Source organism: Argiope bruennichi, chromosome 2 (genome assembly GCF_947563725.1).
Source record: "Argiope bruennichi chromosome 2, qqArgBrue1.1, whole genome shotgun sequence".
Taxonomy (NCBI): Eukaryota; Metazoa; Arthropoda; class Arachnida; order Araneae; family Araneidae; genus Argiope; species Argiope bruennichi.
Genome location: NC_079152.1, coordinates 111828041 through 111851486, shown reverse-complemented (window position 1 = coordinate 111851486; position 23446 = coordinate 111828041).

Below are 23446 nucleotides of genomic sequence, written 5' to 3'. Positions count from 1 at the left end.
TCATTTGTTTAGATAGATTGTTATAAATATAGTGAAATTTTGTGTTCTACGTTTTCTAATTCGTGCGGAGGCCATTTTGAATGTATACTCAATAAAATTATTCACTTAAATGATAATTAAAATTTGAAAATATTATAGTGAATATTTACCAATAACACAGAAATTCAGATTTCAAGCTACTAGTACATTAGGGATTTTGTGAAAAATAGATTCCGCATTCCATCTTTACAAATATGAAACAATTTAAATAAAAATATATGAAAAATTTATTGATTGTAATGGTTTAGTTTTATCAGCAAATACTTTAATGAAAATTGATGACTGTGATATTGTTTTAAATAGTTTTACCATTGTTACATTATCTTAAAATAAATCAATTGAAAGACAACTAAAGGAAAAGAATAATAATTAGCAACTGGTCTGAGCGTTTGCTTAATCCTTAACTACTTTGCATTTTCTGTTTCTTTCAATGGATTTAAAGCAATTAATAAATGTGGAAGCCTGATTAAAACGAAAGAACGATATTAAATCAAACATTCTTAACTACCTTAATTTGCGTGTATTTACTAGACCATGTTGGTTTTTATGAATTCTTATTGTTCCGTTCTGAAAATTAATTATTGAGAATATTAACGTTTGAAAGTATTTTGTAGCAGGTCTTTTAAGACAAAGGGAGATGTGATTTTTTTCTGGAACAATAGTGTTAAATTTTTTTATGGAAAGGTACCTCTCGATTACAAAACTATTAGGACAAAAACACCCTCCCATATTTAATGGTCATTGCACAGAAAATTTCAGAATTTTATTTTTGGTAAATTTCAAAGAAACTTTTATATGCAAAACATGCAAAGAGAAATTACTGTAATCTTAATGATAGTGAATAAAAACATTGATTTATTTGCAGTTTTCAGTCCTCACGCTGTCCAATGGAACCATTTTTGGAGTTATGTGTCTACAAATGTTACCCCTAAAATGCAGAAGTCAGTTAATCTGAAGATTAGCAAGCTAATGCACATTAACTAGGATTAGCCGCTAAAGTGCGAAAACCCGTTTCATTTTTCAAATTTCCTAGATAATTTGTACAGTACCTATTAGACACTCGTTAAATAAGATCTAAAGAATCAAGTTAATACAATCGAGCATTGAGCACATTAGTTGTCAGAATCAATCATCAATCAATTGAAGAACTTTAATTCAAAGAATCAAACGATTTAACATATTATTACAATTAAGGAAATGAATTTGCGAAACGTATGATAAAATTATGCTCATTTATTAGTGCAATCTAAAGATTGGTGATATTTCATAGCAATTGGTTATTGCACAAGTTTTTGTGTTTGTTATACATTCAGATTCGCAGTCTCATTTTTTTGAAACCCTTTCCGGGAAGGAATAGGGAAAGGAAATGAGAGAAACAAGCCTTTGAACTTCAAATGTTCACATTACCTAGTAAAAAATATGGAAAACTCTTGATTCCGTATTTAGCAATCTGCACATTAACGGCTTTCGAGCTTTAACGGTAATGTCTATATGATGTGAAAAGAATGCACAAAAATGGAACTTGCTGGGCAGTTGTAGTTTGGTATTCGTCTTTTCACCCAAACTGTAATTTTCTAACAAATATTGGACGAACTCCTTCAAAGATGAGTGACTCCGCAAAGTTTAGATAAATATAATTTAGTTTATGGCTATATTACCGGAATTCTGATCTGTATCCGATTTTTGACCAAATTCGTCATTGGGCTGTCCATCTGTTTGTTTGTATATACACAGAGCGATTTGTTAAATGGTTCAATAAAATCAGAGAATTGAGAGAGACAGACCTTAAGAGGAATAAAAATTGCAGTAGAACATGGTATCGCAAACCAAGATGAGAGAATGAAAGTCTGGAAAACCTTGCTGGTTTCAATGTCACGCTGGAACAACAAAAAGTACAACAATAACTAATAAAGATTTATTTTTTTTTCAGTTGTTGGAAATAGCGGCTCTTAAGACCTTGCATAGTCTACAATGACGTAAACTACGACATGAATAACAGATACAATTCCTTGGGGCACTAAATATGTTTTTGATGCCTGCAGGTTCGTTTCGGTGCACTTATTTTCTTCCATAGCAGGATAAGATTTACTGATTTGCAAATTTCTGTGCAAATCAGTAAATCTTATCCTTCTATGTATTTCTAATTAAATTAAAAATTTATTACCTTTCCTCAACCATGAAAAACACAGAAAAAAACCCTCTTGAATTTTGAAACAAACTTCTGATTTCTTAATTTATTCTCAATTTATGTGCAACGGATTTTTATTAAAGTAAATTCAATCTTTTATCATGAAGTTTTAATAAACATATGCTCAGTATGCTTCCTCTATCAAAACATTTCCATTTTAAAAGAAATAATAATTATAAACAACTTAACTCTTTCTTGCTGAATGTTAACACCTTGATACTAATTCTAAATCTGTATGAATTTTCATGCCATTAAAAGAGAGGATACATGAATAAAATCTTCTTGATCTCAAAAAGATATTTATTTAATTAAGTGATTCTTCATGAATGTTTTATGGAAATATAAAGTATTTTTTACAGTTAAACTTAGAAAAAATATTAAACGGGAATTCTTGAAAAAAATGCTGTTTTCCTTCTTGTAAAAGTTAATGTTCCTACAAAGTATTCATCTAGTAAATTTTTAAAATCATAAAAAAAAATCGACCTCCAGATTTTGATGAATTTCTGATGTTGAAAAAGTCGTTTTTGAAACAACATTTGCCTCTTCATCTGTCCATGGACGTGAAAAAGAAAAAGGAAAAAAAAAAAAAAAAAAAGAGAGCATGAAGAATTAAATTTTGTATGCCAAATCCTCAGATACACCAAAACTGTAGTACCAAATTGTTAATGCCAAACTTGTAAAATTAAATTTATGTAATATAGAAAACCATAATTAAATGCGGGAACTACTTTAATTACAGTTTTCTGCAATGCTTGAGAAGATTACTATGTAGGAAACTGTAATGAAACGAAGAAGATTAAACCTTTAAGCGAAATCTCTCACGGGAAAGTCTGCCAATCTGTTTGCATATGAAGATTAAAACACAAAATAGGAAGAGCGAATATTTTTCAAATTCTTTAGCAACATAATACCTAATTAACTTTTTCATTATTCAGTCAGTATAGCTCAGATAATACGTAACATGAAACGAGAAACAATATATTCTGTATGGAAGACAATATATCTGTAATAGTTTACTTCTATTAATCTGTATAATACTCATTTAAGGATTCGAATTTGTGAAATTGTTTGAAAGAAATGATCCAATTAAATTAGGATGTTCCTCAAAGGAATATGAGGACATTGAATCAAAAGTCACAAGCATATAAGCTTTTCTGTAAGGCTAATTTTTAATGAATTTATTTTTATCATTTACTAAAATGAGTAAGTTAGAAATGAAGCTCTAATTAATGTTTTATTAACTATATTACTAATGAAATTATATTAATTCAATTAACTAATATTAATTATATTAATTTAGTATTTCTTATTTGCTTTAAAATTCTCAGAAGTAATTAATAATTATTCGTTGTAATTCAAATACTATATATATATATTATTTCTCTATCTATACATATTTAAAGAAATAAAGAAAAATCATGAAATCAGAAGCCCAACGTTAACCATAGGTATAATTTCGCCAATTTTTGTTTCATATAAAACTCATAACCTCTATACATGTCATCAATGACAGCTTTCCCATTTTAACATTCTGTTTTCTATTTTATACTCCAGAGAAATAGATGACATATTTTGACAAATTAATGGCATCATTGATGACATATTTTAAGATCAAAACATTGCTGCATTAAATAAAAATGGGCGAAATCTTTACAAACGATATTTTATTAGTGGATTTAACAGAAGAACTCTATCAAGTTTTTTTTCCCTCACACAGAAGGTGCATTGAAATAGTGTTTTAGAGATTTCTTTTGAAAAAGCATGTGGTGTAGGACCAATGCTGACGTATTTAGCACAGGACCAATGCTGACGTATTTAGCACAGGACCAATGCTGACGTATTTAGTTGATATTAAACTTCATATGAAATGGAAATTGATGAAATCGATTTAGTGATCAATGCTAGTTATTGACTAGTTCTTAGCTTCCAAGTCATTTGAGTGAATTGAGTTCTAGATAGACTGATTATTTGACTTTAACCATTTATTTTAGATATATGGACAGATGGGTCAACAGGGGGACCTGAAAACGACAAGTATTAAATAACTATGATCACATTATGAGCTTAAAACTAATAAAACAATCTCTTGCATTTCTAGTTTCTAATCTACATTTAGTTATTTTCATTTCATGGATTGTTAAGTTTTTTATAAAATATCCAAGAGAATGTCTTAAACAATTTGTTTTCTTTACTTTATGATTTTTATGGACATTTCTACAAGTATTCAAACAGCGCTATTTGCGAATTTTGAACTGAATTCACCCCTTTTCTATCCTTTAAATATTTTTTTTTGACGCAGTCTTACAAGGCTTGGTTATGCATTTTTGTATACATTTAGGACAAACTTGATGATTATAAAGTATTTAAATAATTTTATGTCACAATCTTTATATTTAAAATAATAAAATAAATCTCAAGAGCCTATTCCTCTATTTCAATCGAGGTCGCAATGGTCTGGTGGTAAGGTCCCACCTTCAGAGCCGGAGGATTCGAGACCCGATTCCACCGAAGAACTGGTGAGTAAGCAGGTCCTATGCACGTTAAATCCTAAATGTCCTCTCACTGGTGTAGTACGGAAATTTGGTAATGGACGTTAGCTCAGGTGCCGTCCTCTTCATCTGACCGTAGTTCAAAATAACAAGGTTCTTCCTAAAATAGCCCTAGTGTTGCTTTAAAAAAGGACGTTAATATAACTAATTAACTTCATTTCCAATCAATGCACCGATTTATTCGGTTTTTATTTCATTTATAAACCTATGGTAATATTTCTGAAAGATATGACATGCAAGCTTAGGATATGGGCGCAGAATCAAATGACGTCCTCAGCACTTAATTATGATTCAAAAATTATGAAATCTATTCCAAATCTAGCCCCCGTGTAGCTTTATAAAGGAAATAAATGCAATCGAGCAAACTATAACAAGTTTATCTACACTTTTTTGATACGATGTAAATTTATTATGTGTTTGGGATTCATTATATGTTGAACAATTTCTTTTTGATACCGAAACTTTGATGAAAGGCGTTGGCATAACTGATGCATAGTTTAATACCTGCTGAAATTGTAATAGATAAACCAATAACAAATGTGAGGAAAATTCAGCTTTTAGGAATATTAGAGACTAAAAAGATTAGTATCGAAGAGTATAAGATATTTTGAAGTGAATTTATTCTTCTTAGTCCTTATTAGGATTAAGAATGAAAAAATTAATTGGATTTATAAAATTTTTACAGGAAATATTTTTTGGGAAATTGAATTTTTTTAAAACTTCTAATATTAAAGGAATATACTTTATTTTGTGTTTAAATTTAAAATCTATGTTATTACTTTATAAAATGTCGCCAAATACTGTCAAAACACATTCCTACATTTACATTTATTCATGAGATGCATATTTATAGTTGAATTTCTTAGAATGACTTATGATAAAAAGCTAGAATCTAAAAGTGTTATTTTCTAAAACTGAAAGAAGCAATAAAGTGATTTTCAATTAGATATTTTAATTATTTCAATCAAGTCCTGAAAATTATATGACATTTTGACATTTTTAAACAAACAATTTTTTATTGTTTTCCTAGTTAAAATGCAATTTTTTAAATATATTTAACACCTTATGCTCTTTATCTAATAATTATGTAAATAAAGGCTACGAGAAAAGAATAAAAAAAATTAGGATGGCATTTCTTTAATGTGTCAGGAAGACGAGCTTCAAATTTTTGTTGTTTTTAGAATCTAATATAAAGATCAGATTCGACCATTAAAATTACTAACAAAAAAACCCCCATCGAATTTTAAAAAGGCCTCAGTGTAGTTTTTATGGTTGAAAAATTATTTATTTTAATGAGATAACACACTAACAATTTAATTAGAGATAAACCACAAAAATAAATCTGAATTCTCGACAAGTTTGTAACAAAAATTGCATAATTATAATGCATACAATGAAGCTGTTTCATTAAAACTCGAAGGTCTTTTTCACGTGTTTTATCTGTTCTTTTTATATTTTTATTTCAGGATTAATCTTTTGATCTTTTATTCATGTAATAAAGAAATTCTGTTTTTAGGTTTAAAAACTAACGCTGAATTAAGTCTTTCTACTGACGTTGAAGTTTTCTGAAACAAGATTTTATAGATATTTCCCTAACGAAATATTTAGTGAATTTAATTAATCTGTTTATTCGAATAATATGTTTACTGTCAGAATTCTGTTGAAAAGTAAAAATTATTAGAGGCATCAGTTTCAGGAATTGCTTTGAAGTAAGCAGATTTTATGCAAAATATTTGAATAATTTTTCGAAAATTCTTTGGCCCCAATTTCAAGAAAAAAAATGTGCTTAAATTTTTTAAATACCAAAACTGTGAAATGTTACGTCCAAAAATAATGCAACAAAGTTACAAAATTAAACATTCATAAAAAATGTCTGAACTGTAATAAAAAATATTATAAAAATATATTAACACTTATATATTATTATATATAAAATTATGAAAATATAATAAAACTTCATAAAATATTATTAAGTATAAATATGTTATTTACACTTCATAAATATAATAATTCTAAAATTTATTTATTAACCCTTAAGAATATTTAGCTGCCTTTAAATTAAATTAAAAGTTGAGCGATATATATATATGCTGACACATCCAAACATCAGATTGCAATTTTTAGCATATATACAAATTTAAATGTGTGATTAATCAGTTGAAGAAATCTAAACGAAATCAAAATTAAAGTTATAAAAATGTAATAAACCGAATTTAACTTTAAGAAATAAATTAACTTTGAGATTAAGAACGTTTTTCATGATATTATTATGCTTATAATTTAAGGTATCCAATTTAAAATTTTTACGTTTTTTTTAATGCTTTAAACATGGCAGCAACTATTTATATTGATAAAAAATTTATTTAAAGGTTTCAGTTAAGTTCATTTTCTTTCTTTGGTGCCAGAAGCATTGTATTTTTTTCATGCTGAATAAAGTGTTTATTCAACACAATGTATAAATTCGAGATTAATAGTGTTTTGAATAATGTTGAAAATGTTATAAACTCTTGGTCGCTTAAAAGTGGTTTATGTATACAGTCGTGTCATATGAAAGTCGAAACAAGATAAAATGAGAATTTTATTAATGAAAATTGAAATGCATCGGATGGTTTGTTTAAAGCAGGCTTTTCGAGCAAGGATTGGTATTCTCATGGCATTTGCAAAGTAATACATTCAAAGTTATATTTTGCTGGTAGAAATCAATAGTTATCTTTAGGCGAAATTGTTATCAAGACATTAAAAACATATTAAAGTATTGCTGAATCTCTTTTAACGATATAAAATTTCATAATAATAATTGCATAATACCGAATTTCATAATAAATCGTTAAAATTATTATAATAATTTAAATTACCAATTCTTTTCAAAAGAAAAAAGTCCATCGTTATCTATAGAAAACTAAATATGCTTTTATTTTGTTTTGAACCACATGCAGTTCCTTACCTATTGATGAATTCGAAGAAATTAGTCACGTATGTTTTTAGCACCTGGAAGGAAGAATTTTGTTCTTAAAAAAAGTTTTTAAAAACTTTTAAAAGAGGAAGGAGACGGAAATTAAATAATTTCGTGTTTTTCCGGCTAATTCAGAAGTTATCCTCGTACAATTTTTTATCGTCATTTAAGAAATAAAACAGTTAGCTTTTCAGTGGCGTCAATGTCTTTTACATACCAATTTACTTTTGTGCCTCAAAAGCTAACCTAGACAAACTTGAAAGAGTGCAATTAAGTGCTTCAAGAATAAATTCTGGTATCCATAATACCTGCCCTAATGATATTGTACTGTACGAGAGTGATCTACCACTTCTTTCTCTCAGAAGAAGTTACTGTCTTTCAAAATATTACAACAAGCTCTTTAGCTACAATAATCAGCACAGAACTTCTGCATTCATGGCATAATAATAAGCGTTTAAAGAAACACAGCCCTTTTTCTTTCGCAAAAGACATGGGTCTACCTTATGGAGATGAGGAACTACGTTCCTTAATGTCTTATTGGAATTTTAAGTTTGACCCTGATCGAATTCATTACATCCATTCATTTCCTCTTGGCCAAGATTAGGAGAAAGTCAGAGTTACCTGAATTACTAGACAAATGTCACTGGAAACAATTCATGGCATTCCATCTTCGGCTCCGAAAATGCACACTGATGGCAGTAAAGGAGATGGCGGCGTTTCTGGTAGTGGCGTGCACATTGAGACTCCTGAAGGAGCTACTGATATTTTGATTAGAAATCCTGTCAACTGTTCTTTATACAGGTCCGAGCTTATTGCAATCTATAAGGGACTTCAATATATCGACACGTCCTCTGAAATTGTCTTCGAAGACATTTGGATTTTAACGGATTGTCGTTCCTCTATACTGCATCTTTCTCATTGGACGAAAGTGGGGGACAAGATTAGCATGGACATCTTAGACCTTATTGCCAGGCTCTCCGCAGAACACTCTATACACTTTCAGTGAGTCCCCTCACATGTTGGTTTAAATGGTAATGAGATAGCGGATAACTTAGCTAAGACTGCCTCAGCTGACATTTTTCATGGTGATGCAACATAACTTATTTTGAAATCTCCTCTATCAAAAAGATGGAGTCGAGTGCACTTTGGTGAGTCCCACCTGCTCACTCTTGGTACTTTGGTAAGAGTTCCGTTGGGGACATTTCGACAGACGGCTCTCTCTCGTTTTTTGAGTGGACACACCAAATTCCTCACCTTCCAACACGGACGGAGAATCTTTGCTGAATGTCCTTGGTGCAAGGCAGATCAAGCCTTCCCCAATCACATTCTTAAATTTTACTGTTTTTGAGATTTTAAGGAATCCGCTATTGTTTTGGACTTTTTAGAGATCTTTGGTTTCAGCTTTCACGGCTATACCACCTGGATCAGAAACAACAACAACAACATACAGTTTCTCTATGATTCCTTTTAATCAATTTTTTGACATTTTTTTATGAAAAAGCTCTAGATTAATAGTTAAATAAAAATTGTTAATATTCAGTCCTGAAATCTTTTATGTAATTAAATATAGTGAGATGAACAGGAATTTGTATTTTTCTTTCAATTTTGCAGAATAGAAAAAGCTTGCATATCCGTTTATATAACGCTTAATCTGTAATCTTATTGACATATTTTAATCAGAAGAATTAAGTATAAATAAATTCCAAAATATTTAACTTCATTAAACAAAAACATCAGTGTGAAATCTTATAGAGAAATACAATAACCATTTTGCCTATTTTCCTTTCAGTTGAAGCATTCCTTTTGGGTACATCTTAAGCATAATGAAAACAAAGTAAAAAAGAAAGAAAAGAGGGATCTAAAAGGCTGATAAGTGAAAAAGAAATTAGAATAAATACACATTCGTAATGCAGAAGAGAAATTAGCACTTAAAAGTGCGATATTTTATCTAAATGACATAAACATAATTCTATAAATATAATTTGTAACTGAATATAATTTTATGTTTACCTGTTCTTAAAAATTCCGAATTTGAATGAAAAGGAAATAGATTTCGGCCAAAACTAATAGATTATAACTAAACTGCATAGTTAAAACTTACATACAAAAAATTATGAGAATTGGCAATTTAAAAAAATTAAGACAAAATATTTAAAAAATAGTTCGAGATTATTTATAATCGAAAAATTTTTATTTTTTACTTATTGGTTTATAAAATGGATCATAGAATCTTGAATTTCAAAATTAAAGAAAGTGGATTATTGAAGCTGAAATATCTTACACTTGATTTCAACTAAATTTTCTCATAAACCATGAAAAGCGCAGACAAACAATTGTAAAACATCTGCCAATTTATATGGCTGTATTAATCATAAAAACTTTTGTTATGAACTTAAAAATAAACAATATTCCGATATAAGACTATTAAAAAATAATACTGGAATTTTATACTAGAAATTAACAATATGGCTATTTTTGGATCCTTGTGAAATTACTTATAGATGTTTTATTGGCATGCTTTATTTACATTTGTGGGACTGGAGAAAAGCTTTTTAAAAAACTTTCCTACAGTCATTTTCACAACTAACTAGTGGAAAGAAAAAAAAGGACATTGATGAGCACAAAATTAGTTTTTAAATTTAAATTTATGGATATGCAGGTCATTGTCTTTATGGAGAAAAGCAAGAAATAGGTTTATTTTTGGGAAATACACAAAAAACTGACCAGGGAGTTACTAAAGCGAGACTCTCTCGAGACGATGAAAGTAAGAAAAAGTAACCGCCGGTAAATTAGACTTTATCGTAGCGGTAAACAAAACAATTTATTATCATTCCTTTTTTATAATTCTTTTTCTACTTTCCAAAGACTTTCCTGTCCGAAAATGTTTCCGAAATAATAAAAGGAAACGAAGCAAAAGAGGAAGATTCTTTTCTTTCGCTAGTTATATTCGGAATTACTTTTTATTCTGAAAGTTTGCTTTGGTATTGTTTTTATGTACGCCATTTTTTCCTATTTATGTTTTAAAAAGCTTGAGAAGTGTTTACAGTTTATATAGAAATCCTTATATTCTACTGATATCGTCTGCAGCAAATGTGACTAAGGAGGAGATAATATGTTCAACAATAATTAATTATTATTGAAGATGTTGCTAGGAAAAAAACCCAATGTTATTGAAAAAATGTAGTATAAAAAGCAATAAACTTTCTTTTAACACGATTACCATTTTCAGACACAGAGCTTAAAGTCTATGAACATACATGTTATTGATTAAAAGAAGTAATTATTTTGAAAAGTAAATAACTTAAACCTATAAATAACTTAATGGTAAACAGATTAATTAAAAATGTCCCTTTCTTTAAAATATTGATTTTATTTTATATGGTTTCATATGCATAAAAATTCGAATAGTTAAAAACAATTGAACATTATCTTCATTTTTTAAAATCTTGTAGAATGCATTGTATAGTTGTATCTCAGGATTTATATTTTTAATCCTTTTCAGCATTTAAAATATAAATAATTAGAATTTTAAAAAATCAAACAGATACATATGGAGTTACCAGGGCGTCATGATTGCCAGGTTACAGAGTTCCAACTTCATGTTCGGAGGATCACCTTACTTAGCATTTTGATTGTCTAAATAATGAATTTTCTCTTAAATATGTATTACATTTTAATCCAAATCATTTAATCAATCATTTCATTCTATAGAATTTGTTTCTTATGTGTGATAACATAATATGATTATTGCGACTTTTACATTTTGTTCTATGCAAAAAATGGGGATAATTAAATTTGGCGGTGGTGAAAGATTGGTTTGACTAGAGCCAACTGATATCCAATCTTACCAAAAGAATTTTCGCAGAATTTAGGCACTTACTAGTAGAGGACGTAAAGAAATTGAGGTGAAAGTAAGGCAGTTTAATGCATAGTCACTTAGAAATTCGGAGAAAATAAAAGTGGGTGATTAGATGTCAATAGAGAGAGTAAAAATTAACATAAGTCGGAAAAAGATATTTGAAATATTGGGTGCCCCACAAGATTAAAGATTCGGAAAAAACACGTCCAGATGAGTATTTTGATATACAACTTGTGGGGCCCCCGAATTTAGCGCCATGGCCTAATTTCACGAAGAACATTAATTACGAATCCAGAAGTTTATATTTGAAATTACGATGCATAGAACGATTGCACAACATGAAAGCTTTCCTAGGTGACTATAAAAACTTGTGGAATTAGATAATGAGGTGGGATGCGACTCAGTTCCATTACAAAATTTAAATCAATCAACCACCGATTTGGGTGGTTTAAGGAGGTTCGATTTTGGAAGCACGATGATTAATAAGATTTTATGTGGTGAAATTGATTTTAAATGGATCTGATTCAGTGACGAGGAGTACTTCCATCTGCAAGGATATGTCAACAAACAGAACTGGAGTTCTTCGGCACTGAACCTACTTAGGCTCACAATTTAGTGTTCGTTATATGGCGAAAGCATCATTGGATTAATTCTTTTTATCGAAAATATCACCAGAGAAGAATATTTTTGACTTGTTGAACGAAGGTGTCATCCCATTTTTGCATGGCATAGACAAGATAAACGATTATTGGTTTATGCAAGATGGTGCTAGACTTCATCGCACTCGGCCAAACTCCGATCTTTTAGCGGAACATTTTCACGATAGACTGATCGGGTTGGATTCCATTTCGAAACCAGACAATGGTGTAGAGCGGCCATCTTACTACCCGAGTCTTAACCCATGCGGCTTTTTTTATGGAGACGTCTGAAAGACACATTGCATCTCACACAGCCCTCAACATTTGAGAGCAATAATTGATACCGATGTCAAGGAAATTGGAACAGATGTTTTGCAGAAAATAATTGCGAACTTCTATTCCAGACTTCGCCATACCATTTGTTCGAACGGCCGACCTATCGAAAATTTGTTGTATTGAAAGTTCTGGATAAATATTGATATTCCCTTTTTTTCATATTTTTTTCTCTCTCATTTCTTGAAGTTCTCATAACACAAGCTTCACGCCTTAACTAGGCTATGACGCTATATTCAGGAACCACACATTTTATACATCAAAATACTTATCTTGACGAGTTTTATCCAAATCTGTAAATATTAGACGCTACATACCTTGTGACACCCTGTATATTTTACAAGTCGTTTAACATTCTAACATAAAAACAAATAAAGCAATAAAGACAGTGATTTTGAATGCATGAATACTATTCAGTAATTTTTAAAATTTCATTGCTAACTTTTTTCTTTATATGAAAGTTTCATTCCTTTACATGTTTGTGCTAATTTTAAAGTGGTAAAGAAAAGCATTTTAAAACTTTTTCATGAATATTGCGATGTTTATAAATATAATTGAATTCCATTTGAATTAAATAAATTGGTTAATTTTTTTTACATTCTTTAAGCAAGCATTCTGAAGCAAAATGGTTAATTGGATTTAGATAACATTTGTTTGAGAAAAATACACTGACACATTCTAAACATATAGTTTAAATAAGAATAGAAAAGAATAAAATTACGAAAGTTAAGAATACAAAAATAACTACAAACAGAAGTGAATATTGAGAATGAAAATAATTGCGAAATTCTATTATTTTTTTTTCTTTTTTTAAAAAGTAGAATCTTCCAAAGTATGTTTAACTTTCTTGAATTTATAGTTTTATTTTTCAACATTAAAGATTACTCGAATATATTCAAATAATTTTTGTATGGAAAAAGAATTTAATAAGTTCGTTTCCTGAAATCTTCACGAATTTGCGTTGGAAAGAAAACGACTTAAATTCGGTCTTGCTTTCCAAAGCAAACAAACTAAATTTGATTAATTCTTAGCATGAGAAGGTTTGTCTTATCACGTTAAGCCTAACAAACCTACTTTTGTTGAAAAATCTAAATTTAAAGTATATCTCTTTTGTTCATTTTTTAATTAATTTCGCAGATATTTTTAAGCAGAGTATTCATTATTTTTTTGTAAATAACTTTCAATTTTGGAATTTTTAAATTATTTATTTCCTATTCAGGAAATTTATAAAATAGATTATTTAGATCTGAGATATGTGATCAATAAATATTGCATTTCATTTAAAAAGTCTTTTAATGTAATTGTTATAAAATAAATCTTAATTATTTAATAATATATAAATTCAGTTTTGACATAAATATCGATAAAAATAATTAAGCGGCAAAAGAAATTAATATGATAGGGAAATATTTAATATATATATATGTATATACATTTATGCTAATGTTAATAAAAATGAAATTAATACTTCATTTACTACAAGTAGTATTGTTTGGGACAAAAATATGTCTGCTGATGAAATATTACACTAAAATAGAAAACTATTATTTGAATGCAATAATTATTCATAATTATTTATTATTTAGAATTAAAATTCAAAAATTATTATTTATTATTCATATTTAAGAATTCAAGAATAATTATTGAAGAATAATTTGATTGCACCTGAGTTTCAAAGTAAATATTTTGAGAATTTTGATTAAATATTTTAAGGTAAATTTCGTATAGATTTTTAATTATCTGGAAGTGGTATATTTCAAACGAAATAAATAAATAAATAAATAAAATAAAAATAAAAAAAAATAAAGAGGAAAAACCCAAATATAAAAAAAAGAAGAAGGCTTCTTTATAATCTGCATGAATTTGTGTGATGGATTTCTATAATAAACCCCGAAGCTCTAGAAATTTTTTTTCTATATTTCAATTTTTCTATCATTACTTATAGTTTTTAAACTACACTCAATTTTGGCATAGTCAACATGAGAGCAGACAGAAAAATGTTCTAATATTTAGTTATTAAAAAATTTGTGTAAAATGGCGTTTTTCCAGGAAAGAAACCTAAATAGATAAACTTAAAAAGCAAAACATTATCTAAATATAAAATTTGATCTAATATATATATATATATATATATATATATATATGTAAAGATTTCGAATCCTGTCGGCTAAATAATATGCAACATTATTTTGGTTGAAGCAGAGTGCAGGTTTGAAGATATAGAAGAGACATTGTATTTTTAATTTCTTTTTATTCTCTCTTTAATATCCATCTCGGGAAAGCAATTTATTTACAAGCAGACGCAATGCGACACAAAAGCAGAAGTAAAAAAGAAGTGAAGAGAGCGAAACAAATGATCACTAGCCTTATATAACAGAGGATTTCCGGCCACACGCCGATGGAATACATGTTTTGACCTCTGATAAGGGCAAATAATCACTTTCATTTGATACGTAGTACTGATGGCGCATTAGTTTTACAGAGGAATTAGTTAAACCGAAAGGGGAATTGGATCAGTAAATAAGAGAATATTTTTAGAATGAAGTTACTACGGGCTAAATTAAGATAAAATCTTGAAAATTAATTAAATTGAAATTAGAATTAAAATATCATTACACACACCATATATATATATATATATATATATATATATATATATATATATATATATATATATATATATATATATATATATATATATATATATATATATATATATATATATATATATATATATATATATATATATGTATGTATGTATGTATGTACTCAAATTGCTCGTTTAAATTTATAACTTTAAACAAGCTTATATTGCTCGAAGAACTTTTAAAATTATAAGATAAATATTTATTGTTTGAATATCAATAAAAATATCGAACCCAACTAATACTCCTACTTAAGGTACTGCAACGAGTCGAGGTGAATGTTTATTTAAAACTAAACATTTATTTGGAAAACTGAGCTTTAATTGGTAAATGCATTAATCATGCAAATGAGCTCATTACAACTCAGACACAGCCATGTACAGTCTGACCTTTAGCGACAAAATAAGGTTACTGAAACTAAAAAAAAGAATCTATTCCGCATTGAATTAAGATAAATTTTAATTCAGTGCAATATTTTTCAGTGTAGCACAAATGAACTGAAAATTACTCGAACATGATAAAGGCGACGATCACAATTTATGAATCTGACAAAACCTTCCTTTGAGAAAAAAAAGTTTATTGAATATTAAAGCTAGGGAATAGCGTTGTTTGGAGTTTAATGGAAATAAAATTTTGTCATAATTCAGTCACTTAAAAATTGCAGTTGAAGAAACCAAAAATAACCACAAAGCTCTGACTGCTGCAGATTATTCTTTATTTTGAAGATTGTAATTTTGGATTAACTTGGAATCTCAATCAAACAAGTCTATTTTAATAAAACGAAAAACATTTTTAACATTTTAACATAACCTTTTAACTTCGTTACTTCAATGCTAAACGCTTGTAACCTATCTCTCAATAAATTCAGCTTAGTACTTACTATAGGCACACGTTACTTCCCTGCCTATATGAAAGGCCTTTTTGAATTTAACGAACTTAAACTGACTTTACCGATCAGCTTATATATTGTACAAGAGAAAATAAGCTATTGTTTATTTAGTATTTATTTAGTATAGCCTTCAATGCTTGTTAAAAACAATAGTAAAGCCAAAAAAAAAAAAAAAAAAAAAAAACCAAGTTAAAATTGAAACTTTATCTTTATGTGATTATTCATTCGATAGCATCCTCCACTTCATTATTTATCTTTATGTGATTATTCATTCGATAGCATCCTCCACTTCATTATTTATCTTTATGTGATTATTCATTCGATAGCATCCTCCACTTCATTATTTATCTTTATGTGATTATTCATTTGATAGCATCCTCCACTTCATTATTTATCTTTATGTGATTATTCATTCGATAGCATCCTCCACTTCATTATTTATCTTTATGTGATTATTCATTCGATAGCATCCTCCACTTCATTATTTATCTTTATGTGATTATTCATTCGATAGCATTCTCCACTTCATTATTTATCTTTATGTGATTATTCATTCGATAGCATCCTCCACTTCATTATTTATCTTTATGTGATTATTCATTCGATAGCATCCTCCACTTCATTATTTATCTTTATGTGATTATTCATTCGATAGCATCCTCCACTTCATTATTTATCTTTATGTGATTATTCATTTGATAGCATCCTCCACTTCATTATTTATCTTTATGTGATTATTCATTCGATAGCATCCTCCACTTCACTATTTCTTTTCCATTTTCTGCCATTTTTTTTTCTACTCCCTTATCAATATCTTTTTGCGTTCGGTGTCAGTACGCATGTATATAACTTTGAGCTTCGATTAGAAGTCTTTTTTACTTATAGTTTGAACTACAATTAAGAGAAATATCTTTCAGGTAATTAGTTAATTCACCAGATTGTTCCTGTTATAATTGTGGGAAAAGTATAGCAATAAAAAGTAACTATCAAATATTGAAAATTTAGTTAGAAAAATATTGCATATTTTGACCCTCTCAAACTGTAAATGTATCATAAAAAGGGTTTAACAAGAGCTTAAATTTTCTTTTGCGACCTTTCACATCTTAACTATCATTTTGAAATTTTCACATCTTAACTATCATTTTGAAATCTTATTGCTGTCCTTTTGAATGAATAACAGATTTTACTTTGATTGTCAGGAAGTTATAAAGCGATAGAACGATTCCAGATAAATTGGAATACATACATGATTTTCGATTCTTGCTGATTGATGAAAATCAAGATATCTGGCAGTTTGCCCCAGAAGAGTAGCAAAGAAGAAATTAAAAAAAAATGTTAAAATATTCTTTAAAACTCATTTATTATTTAAATCACGATAGTACTGAGATACAAATGTGAAGTATATATATATATATGTTGTGAAAAGATTAAAAAAAATTAAATATCTTAATAATTGAATTTTATGTAATTTCCAGTTCCATCTCCATAAAGTTTTATTTCTACGCCAGAAAGTTTTTACATCAAAGGGAATTTCATAAGTTCTGGGAAAAAATTCGGATAAAAAGACTTGTTATTTTAAATTTTTACTATTTTAATAAATTATTTTTTTTAAATAACAAAGTATTTTTTAAAGTAAAAAATAATTTTAGAGTAAGCTGTAAATTACTTTTTTATAGACCCAAGAAATTTATTATCATCTTAATTCTCTGAATGAAAGAACTAACAGTTAGACATAAATAATAATAATTAAAAAAAACGATATTTTTAATATAATTATTTTACACCATTTACGTATTATTATTAAGTTAAAGAAAAATAATCATGGAAATGAGATCGAATTCAAATTACCTTGAAGAATTATGTTTGATTATTAGAATTTCTATATTTTTCTTTTTTTTTTTTAATAATTCAATTTCCGCTATTTCTAGGGACTGAAAATGAACAAATTGTTATTGAAATGGCATTGATCTTAATATAGATTCAACATTAATGAAATCATAAATTATTTTATTAATATTTATTGCTTATATAAAACATATGAAAATCGTGCGATTGTCTTTAAGGATAATAACGACAATCGCACGACAAGAATCACATAATTAATTACATAAATAATATTTGTTGTACTATTTTTTTTCCTTTTTCTGACCCTAAGCATGACAACTACATTTAATTCAAGTTTTATGTTGTTGCAAATGTAAAAGGGTTAATCTATTTTACGAGAGAAAATCTTATATCTATAATTTATGAAATATTTTCGGAAAGTAATAGACAAAAGTAATTCTAATTCCTTGTTGCTCATCTTCATTGAGTGTTAATTTCATTTAATATTTAATTACTAATTTATTTTTAAAATCCAAGAAATGTAAATAAAATAACATGAAGTTTTGTAAAAATGCACTTACATATAATTATTTTTCTTGATGCGCTTCTAATTAAACTTACGGTTATTTATTATATATTAACTAAATCACCACTTTGAGACCAAAAGTATCAAAGTCAAAAGAGCTTCTAATTAAACTTACGGTTACTTATTTTATATTAACTAAATCATCACTTTGAGACCAAAAGCATCAAAGTCAAAAGGAGAAACCCTTTTTGCTAATAAAATAAACCTTTTTGCTTTTTTTTTAACTTAATTTGTTTCCTACGTATCTTCCTCAAAAGTTAATTTTATATATGTGGAAAATTAAAACAAACTATCCTGATATTTTTGTTTGCTTTTATCAAAGGCTTTTCTAGTAGCAGTGTAAGCCAGTAACTACTTCAAGCAACAAAATTTATTTTTTAATAAATTTTAATATTATTTTTTAATTTAGGTCTATTTTGTTATCTTCAAATAAAGAAAGACGACCGAAAGGGGGTTAATATTTACAAAGAAAGTTTAAGAAGAGAATTTGAAGGATGCAGGTATGAGAAAAAAACTTATTTATAGAAAAAACGTTTAATTAAAGTTCTCAGTAAAAATATATGAAACAATTCTATCTAAAAATTGTTAACGCTACGATCCAGGCAAATTAAAAAAAATGATTTATTAAAATAACGTATCATCTTTTCATATATTCTATCTGCAGACAAATTAAAAGATTCTCAAGAAAGTTATATTCACAGAGAATGCGTTCGCAGAAGATGCATTTACCAAAGCTTCGTTCACAGAAAATAATTTAATTTTCAAGCTTTTTATGCTTATGGCAAATAGAATTATCTTTAAAGAATTAAGAAATTGTATTACATATAAATCAGTTCGCACTGTGTGGGCGAAAAACTAGGTTCTTTACAATCTTGTAAATTTTCTTTAGAATTCTTTGAATCCATTTGGAATCTAAAAATAGATTCGTCCATCATGCTACTCCATATTTCATGCTACTCCATCATGCTACTCCATATTTCATGCTACTCCATATTTCATGCTACTCCATCATGCTACTCCATATTTCATGCTACTCCATATTTCATGCTACTCCAGAATCATCCAAATTTTGTATTAAAATAATGTTATGCATATGCAAATTTAAGCTTCTACGTATTTTATGTATCTATTTTAACAGGTAATTCTTCTTATTGGAAACAATAAACGAATTTCAAACATTCAGTTGCCAATTTGTTTGCCTTTGAAATAACTATTAATAAAGCTAATCTTTAAAATTTTTTATAATTTACTATGTATTATATATTCTGAAGATAAAATATTAAGCCAACTTTACATAAATGAGGCATTTAGAGAGACTCAAAACATCATATATGCAAAAGCTTTAGAATATTAATTAATTAATTATTATTAATTAGAATTACGGGTTCTAAAACACCATACAGAATTGAAAATAGGAGCTATTTGGTACCAGTAAACAGAGCAGAGCTTAGGGTGTAACGTATAGTTATCAAAAATTTAAACCATCCCTAAATTTGAAAATGTTAGAACTTTTTGATTAAAGTTTCGTCATTAATTTTTAAACCATAAGTCTGTGTATTATTTAAATTTAGATATTAGTGGATCGTATTATATGGGGGATCCATTTCAAGCTGAAGATTTATAAACCACCATTTTCGAACAATGAAATAGTTAAAATACTTAAATAGTGAATCTGATATTTAATAGCATAGCCGTATTCTGTAATTTAAATAAAGAACATTTTTTTTATTGTTTTTATTATTATTTCTTAAATTTAATTATCACAGAGGCTAAATCGTCAAATCAATTTTGAATGGAAATATATTTTATGGATAAATATTTTTAAATGTTCAAATTATATTTTAGAAAATTTTGGAAGCGATAATTACATTAATACGTTTATTTAATACAAACATACCAAATATTATTTTGGAGAATTTTACGGTAAAAATAAAATAAATCGCTCATTTTCTGTTTAAAAAAAAACCATTGTTTCCGTGTTTATTTCATTTGCTGTGTATTATTGAAACTACTGTATCTATAATTCTATCTTATATATATGTTAAAAACCGAGTCTGTTTCAGAATCTATGAAGTCTGGACTTTATTTTCAGATTATAAAAAAATTAAACTTTCTGGAAAAAGCATCTTTATACCTTAGTCGGGTACTTTAAAGCTTTTCAATTATTTATCTCGTTTAATTAACCGGTGATCAGAGACAATAAATCAAATCAGACAACAAATCAAAAATGTGTGTAGATAAAAATATTCAGTAAAAGATTCGAAAATGGCTTTGTAAGGATTTAAAATAATTCCTAAGGTAGAATTAATATTTTTTTTTCCTGTGATAATAGAAAATCGTTTTTTATTTAAATAGTCAACAACAAAAACAGCCAAACTGATCATAGCAATTTCAAAAGAAAATCTATGAGAAATGTCTCCTCAATACTTTTTCACATACTACCCACGAATGATGCGAACCCCCCCCCCCCTCTATCCCCTCTAGCATAAAATGGGAGATCTCATACAAATTTTGTTATGCCATGAGCATACACATCAGTATTTGGTGCTATGTCATATAATGAAGAAAACTGAATGCATGTAGAACTTGATTTTCTTTTACTGTTTGAAAAAAAAAATCACACAAATATACAAATGCAATAAAAATGTCAAAAGCTAAATTTCATTTTTATAAACTGCTGCGTTTTTGCGTTTTTAAATTTAATGTAATGTAAAAATGTACAGAGCGATATATGGCCAACCATTTGACATATTCGATTAAAGATTTAATAGAAAATTATGAATTAGATGCTAAAACTGGAAAATTTTAGCTGTTGTGTTTTAATTGTTGCATTCACATGTAAGAAAATACAGACAGACAGTCGATATTTAGAGGGATTTGGCTTAAAAATTGATACAAATCTACTCAATAAATGCTTTATCTGCGTAACAAATTTTATTTATCCATTTTTTTTAACGTTTCATTGTTATCTTGTTTGCTAGTGCTCGGACAGCAGAAAAGAAGATTTTATAGGCATGGTTTGTTTTCGTTTAAAATCTGAAAGAAATCTGCTAATTTCGAATGAAGACCATATACCAAATTTCATCTGTCCATTTCGAATAAAGAGGTGGTATTTAGAGGCGGACGGACAGACAAATTCCGAAAATATGCTTTTCCAACTTAAGGAGGTAGTCAAAACTTAGAGTTTGAATATTTTAATGATAGCAGTACTTTCTCTTTTTATACAAGAAAGTAAAATAAGAAAAAAATTAGAAGATTAGCTTTTGAGAAGCTTATATGATCATGTTATTATTCTAAGACTTACTAAATATATAAGAAACATTTTTGAAAATAACATTTTTTTAAAGACAAAATATTACTATTAATTACAAAATGCAAATTAATCTATATTACAAGCATAATTTGTCAACTGATTCATACAGCGAAATCCAGACTTCTGTTCCGTTTTTAGAAGCGAACTTTTAGCAATCGATGAGGGACTTAAGACAATTTTACACGAAAATAATTATAAGAACCTTTGGATTCTTACTGATAGCCGCAGCTCAATGGAACACCTTAACAATTGGACCTATGTTGGAGATAAAGCAAGTTTGTCTATTCTTCAGAAGTTGAAGCTGATTTCACTTCAACATGATATTCATTTCCAGTGGATCCCATCTCATGTGGATCTACTTGGTAACGAAATAGCAGACAGGCTTCCAAAGAAAGGAAGCAGCCTAGCGACTTCCTCTTCTGCTGAGCTCACACACTTAGAACTATTCTCTCAGGCGAAATTCCTAAATAAGAAGAATTGGATGGTTCCCCCTACTCATGATTGGTATAGAGCCAATAAGCCGGGGCAGTCCTTAAATCTTCCTTGTGATAGAAAAACCAACACTTGCCTGTCGCGCCTTGCCAGTGGCCACCTTAAATGTCTTTTCTTTTCTCAGGGTGAAAAATTTTACCCTCTTTGCCCGAAATGCTGCCAGCATCAGGCCTCTGCTGAACATATTCTGGACTGTTTAGGATTTCATTGGGGAGAAATTTATTCTTCTCCCTTCCTCGTTTTTGACTTTCTTCTTGTCAACGGATTTTTGGATTTGGTCTGACTACGTCAGACCATGGAGATTAGCAGCAACAACAACAAGCATAATGCATAAAGCAACAAAATTCTGAAAATTACGCATTTTCTAACTATTTATAATAAATACTATTATTGCATGAAAACATTTATTCAGCTATTCAAGTCCGATTGTTTGGAACCTATGTTTTAATCATCTGTAGCTTTTGAAGCAATTTTTAAATTAAAATTTAAAAATACAGATTTACTTTATTTGGATGAGTTATATTTCTGAATATCTTTTAGAATATTTTTCAACCCCTGAATATATACTGATTAAAGTTTCGATGAATGGGTGCATTCAAAGCAAATGAACCGTATTTGTGTGGAAAGGAATGTTTACGTTTCGTCTGATGTGACATGCGAGGTATGGTGGAACTCCTTTAAATAGATGAATTAAATTTCCTCGAAAACATGAGACATTCAAAAAAAAATTTTTCCCATGCAATTGAAAAGAATTTATTTGATAAACAGCTTTAGTACTTTTTTATTATGTAGTTAGTTTTTGTGCAGTTATATACTGGTGAAAAATAAAATACCAATATTAGCTTAAAAGAAGAAATTAGTTTAGAGAAATGAAATTTAAGCAAAACTTTTTTCGAGTTAATTTATTCATTTGGTTAAAGTTTTAAGGTCACAAGTTACATTATAAGCAAGAAGAGCCATTTCAAATGTCAAATGTTGATATATTAATAACGTTATAGTTGGCACGATTTTGAACATAAGCATGTAATGGCTTATATACAGTATTTATAAATGTCTTATGTCATTTTGTAGGAGGAAGTTTCTACAGAGGCGTAGCGACTAGGGGACAAATATAAATGCTGTTAGCGCTGGTCTCGGA